The sequence below is a fragment of the Echinops telfairi genome, unplaced genomic scaffold (assembly GCF_000313985.2).
Source record: "Echinops telfairi isolate 266 unplaced genomic scaffold, ASM31398v2 ScPeMD7_18;HRSCAF=68, whole genome shotgun sequence".
NCBI classification, from domain to species: domain Eukaryota; kingdom Metazoa; phylum Chordata; class Mammalia; order Afrosoricida; family Tenrecidae; genus Echinops; species Echinops telfairi.
This window is the reverse complement of record NW_022103915.1, coordinates 52,355,029-52,359,851: the sequence shown is the minus strand read 5'-3', so window position 1 is coordinate 52,359,851 and position 4,823 is coordinate 52,355,029.

Here is a 4,823-nt window from a genome sequence, read left to right as displayed (position 1 = left end):
TCCCCCACGGAGGAGGTCACATATAGATCCTTGTAATTGGTTCTCTCTTTCCAACCCACTCTCTCCCCACCCTCCCAGATTCGCCACTCACACCTCTGGTCCTGTAGGGATCATCCGCCCTGGATTCCCTGTTTCCAGTTCCCATCTGTACCAGTGCACATCCTCTGGTCTAGCCAGACTTCTGGCAATGTGTTTTAAAGCTCCTTTAGTGGTGCCAATAAATCTCCAAAGGACTCTCCACTCTGCCATAGCCTCAGCCCAAAGGGACCCCACAAATAAAGTTCCTCAGTGACTCAACTCTGCAAGCGAGCCTCCTGCCTGAAAGCAGGCACCTGCCTTCGCTCCCTGAGCCGGGAAGCCCACTGCTTGGTCTCATGCTCTTGATTCTGCTGCTGCCACGCCCTGGTCAATCTTCGGGTATCGCAGCTCTCTGTCCCCTGCTCATGAGTCACTCCTCTGCTTCTCCTCTGGAGTCCCACTCTTCTGTCTATGGAATTGAGGAGGTTCACACACAAGAATATAGGGTACAAAGAACGCACTCCACCTCTGCGTCTTCTCTCTTGATGGCCCTGGCGTCCCCATGCCTGCTTCTCAGATGATTTCTTCTCAACCCAATGGGCTGATCTCTACGTTAGCATTCCCTACACCCTATTTGTATGGTCCCACTCAGTGATTTGCTGGGAATTCGAAGAGCCAGATTAAGGAATTCTGAATACCGCACTCATTTTCCTGGTCCTACTCCTTAGGGTAAGGATTGGCATTACTCTTATGTGAGGGGAGAAACTGTTTTATTATGATAATGTGCAGGACTGCTGGGCCAGCCCTCTCAAGGGTTCATGAAAATTCAGGGTCAAACACCCTTGGATGCACATATGCCACACCTCTCAGCAAACACACCTGGGATAGCCTGCCTGCCTGAGGATAGGATTGGGCATCAATTGCCTAAGATTCATGAGGACTGTGACCTTATTTGGGGTGATAGTTGTTGGGCGAGAGTTGCTGAGCGAAACTGAGTAGTCCCCGATGAGAGTAGATGAAAATGATATTAAGTCCAAGCCAGCTAAGAGACAAATTTGTTTTTGTTTTTCACTGTCCAGAAAATCAAATTAGTTTCTTGTCTATAATAGTGCCTAAATTGAAGAAGGTCTTCATCTACTGAGATTTCTATTAAACAGTAACCAAATCAGACGGATGGCTATCTTAGCAAAGGAGGGTAACTAACTCATCTAAGATGTGAGTCTTCACATAAAGGAGGTACAAAAAATGTTCTCAAATATCAAATGGCTTCTCTAACCAAAGAAGAGTCTCGGCCCAAGATGTCTTCATGGGACCAACAGCGAAGCAAGTGCATGATCTTGCAACATCCCTGCGGCCACCAGCGATCCGCCTGTCCACTGACACACTGGGATCCTCAGGGCCAAAAGCACAGGAACTGGCCAAATGCATTCTTGACCATGTTACCCAACCAAGATACCCACCCACTGATGCTTGACCCCATGACCTCTGCCTCATGAACACTATGCCTTCACTGATAGGGTTAAGGAGCAGAACTCTGTCGTCATGCCACTTACCATGAAACTGTCAAGCGCCTGAAGCCTGGGATGAACAAAGAAAGTCACAGGAAGGTAACGTTAACATTCCTACACATTTCTTCCTTAGAAGTTGTAGTTAGCTGCCACTGAGTGAGTTCCAGTTCACAGTGACAACCATGACAACAGAACAGAACGCGGTCCGTGCTATACGCTCCTGTGGCCTTCTGCTGTGGGACCCACTGTCACAGCCACGGTGTGGATCCAATTTATTGAGGGTCTTCCTCGTTTTTGCTGGACCTCTGCTTTACCCAACACAACGCCCTGCTCCTGGGACCGGATCCCTCAGGATGACACGCTCGGTGTATTGGTGCGTGACCAGGAGTGCCACCCCCTCCCTTCTAAGTAGCATGCTGGCTGCCTTTCCTCCAGGCAGTTCTGACTGTCCGTGGTGTATCTACCAGTCTTCAAGGACACCCTGCTCCAACACACAGTTCTTCTCCAGGCTTCTTTATGCGTCGTCCAGCCGGCAGGCACATGCGTATGAGGCAATGTTTGCAACATCTAGCACCTGGAGCAGGAGTGGAGATGTCTGACCCACTGGCCATAGAAGGCCCACGAAATCCCCAATACCAGCTACCACCACACACCTCACCAGAGAGAGTCAGCTCCAGGTGTTTCATGACTCACTGTCAAGGAGCCCAGGACAACTCATGGCGAGCCTGCAGCACAGGTAGAACGGCCCCAGCAGTTTCTGAGACTGACTCTTTACGGCAGTAGAGCCCTGTCTTTCTTCTGCGGTGCTTTCGACTGTGGACCTGGACATTGACAGAGCAGCATGTGACCACTGTGCCACCAGGGCTTCCAGCCATCACAGTAGGAGTGAGTTCATTAAATGTCTGACCAACTAAAGCAGGCTAATTCTTTTAGTTGATAATTCCGTGTAACCTAAGAATGATGTCATAAATATCCAAATGGCCGTTGGCAGAAAAAAGGTTCCCCGCTCCATCTAGATAATGGTGACCCTTCATAGTTCCTATCCCGCCGTGTGTCTTTGTGAGGAAGAGGTATTCTCTCTACTTCATGGAGGAACTTGAGTTTCAAGTGACATGTCAAAAATCATAAAACAAATAATGGCCCCAGTATTTGAACTTCTTCTGTCTTGTCCAGCTTGAAACCTCATCCTTTTAACTACTTTGTTTTAAGAAAGGATCCCAGGAGGTTCTATTGGGTAAGCATTGGACTGTTAACTATAAAGTCATTGGATCAGATCCCCCAACCTACTCCCCAGGAGAAAGATGAGGCTGCCTGCTCCTGTAAAGATTTACAACCTTGGAAACCCTGTATCTGGTTCTTATGAATCAGAATTGACTGGATGGCATCGGTTTGGTTTAGGGATTGTTTTAAGAAAAAAAAAACTGGTGTGGATGAAAAGAATCAAATCATGTTATACTATACACATAGTCTATTTACCAAGTTCAAAATCATTTGTGTAGTGTTATTTGTAATAATAGTTTTCCAACCCTCTCACACTCACTCTAGATAAAATGCTTATTTGCTTGGACTATAACCACTCTGGGTTTGTTGTGATTCTTTTTCCCTGAGTTTTCAAATGGATTCCAAAGTTTCCATTCACTCCAAAGAATGGGGAAATTTTTATTTGAGTATTAGCAACTGTAGAAACGGCTGCTCTTTGTTGCAAGGGGGAAGGAAAGAAAAACAACATGTGGGCAGGTGTGATTCCTCTGGAAGACTTCAACTGAGTTCCTCTTCTTGAGTAGTAAACTCCTGAAAGTGCACAGACTGCTGAAAAAAGTCTAATGTTCACAAGAGCAAAATGTATTCAGAAGTGTGCGGTCCTTAATGTTCCTATCATAACAGCTACGTCATCTTCAACATTACTCAAAGAAAGCCATAAAAATGTTAGGGATGATATTTCTAAGAAAAAACATTCATAGAAGGAAGTAACCTGCTATCTTCTGAGCCTCTGTTATTTTTCTTTTATTCCGATACCTGGCTTTTCTTTCTTACGCTTGTCTACCATGCAAACGGTTTTGTCTCAGTTTTCCCTTTCGTCTTTCTTAGAACGTATCTAATGCTATCTATTAAGCTCCTAGGCTTGCTGTCTTGCCCACTTGCCTTCTAACCCTCCCCTGCCGACTTTGAGAGAGCTTTACCAGCTCCCCTTTTATTTTATTTTTCTTCTCTGAGATGAGCTTCCAAGTTCTGACTCCTTTCTGCTTGCCTTTGTACAAAAATGAAAACGTTTAAGATTGATAGCTCCCCTTATCAGGGTTTTCTTTCCATCAGTGCTGGGGCTTGGCTACTGAGCTCCAAATCCCCAAGCTGCAAGAACAACAGATGGAGGGCTTTGTTTTTCTTTTGTTTTTTTATTAAATACTTTTATTGGGGCCTCTTAGATCTCGTATCACAATCCATCCATTCATCCACTGTGTCAAGCACATTTGTATATATGCTGCATCATCATTCTCAAGGCATTTTCTTTCTACTTGAGCCCTTGGTATCCGCTCCTCTTTTTCTCCCTCCCTCCCCCACCTGCCTTCCCTCCTGAACCCTTGATAAGCTATAGATTATTATCTTCATATCTTAAATTGTTCTCTGTCACCCTTCACCCACTTTTCTGTTCGTCCCCCTGGAATATGTTGATCCTTGTGATCAATTCCCCTTTCTCCCCCCACCTTCCCCTAATCCTCCTGGTATCTCTACTCTCATTGTTGGCCCTGAGGGGTTTGTCTATCCTGGATTCCCTATGTTTCGGACTCTTATCTGTAGCAATGTGCATGCTCTGGTCTAATCCGATTTGTAAGGAAGAATTGAGGTCATGATAGTGGGGGGAAGGAAGCATTAAGGAACTAGAGCAGTGGTTCTCAACCTGTGGGTCACGACCCTTTGGGGGTCAAATAACCCTTTCACAGGGGTCACATGATCCCTAACAGTAGCAAAATGACAGTTATGAAGTAGCAACAAAAATAATTTTATGGTTGGGGTGGTCACCAAAACATGAGGAACTGTATTAAAGGGTCACAGCATTAGAAAGGTTGAGAACCACTGAACTAGGGGAAAGTTGTGTGTTTCATCTGTGCTATACTGCATCTCTTCCTTGTGACCCTTCTGTGAGGGGATGTTCAATTGTCTACAGATGGGCTTTGGGTCTCCACTCCATGCCCCCCACCCCCGCCCCCGCCACCATTCACATTGGGTATGATTTTATTCTGGGTCTTAGATGCCTGATACCTGATCCCATCAGTACCTCATGATCACACTGGCTGGTGT